We start from the raw sequence: 643 nt of genomic DNA on the forward strand, positions 1-643 counted from the left end.
GATTTTCTGGAGCTACAGAAGCCCAATTGGCGCGCTCTGAACGGCGTTGGAAAGTAGACATCCTGGGCTTTCCAGCAATATATGATAGTCCATACTTTGCCCAAGATTTGATGGCCCAAATTGGCGTTCAAAGTCACCCTCAGAATTTCCAGCGTTAAACGCCGGAACTGGCATAAAACTTGGAGTTAAACGCCCAAACTGGCATTAAAGCTGGCGTTTAACTCGAGGAAAGGTCTCTACACGAAAATGCTTCATTGCTCAGCCCAAGCACACACTAAGTGGACCCAGATGTGGATTTTTACGTCATTTACTCATTTCTGTATACCCTAGGCTACTAGTTCACTATTAATAGGATCTTTTGACATTGTATCTGTACCCCATGACATTTTTACACGTTTCTTGGTGTACTTTCCACAGCATGAGTCTCTAAACCCCATGGTTGGGGGTGAGGAGCTCTGCTGTGTCTTGATGGATTAATGCAATTACTACTGTTTCTTATTCAATCATGCTTGCTTCCATTCTAAGATATTACTTGTTCTTAAACCGGATGAATGTGATGATCCGTGACACTCATCATCATTCTCAATTATGAACGTGTGCCTGACAACCCCCTCCATTCTACCTTAGATTAAGTAGATATCTC

The sequence above is a fragment of the Arachis duranensis genome, chromosome 1 (genome assembly GCF_000817695.3).
Source record: "Arachis duranensis cultivar V14167 chromosome 1, aradu.V14167.gnm2.J7QH, whole genome shotgun sequence".
In the NCBI taxonomy this organism is placed as follows: Eukaryota; Viridiplantae; Streptophyta; class Magnoliopsida; order Fabales; family Fabaceae; genus Arachis; species Arachis duranensis.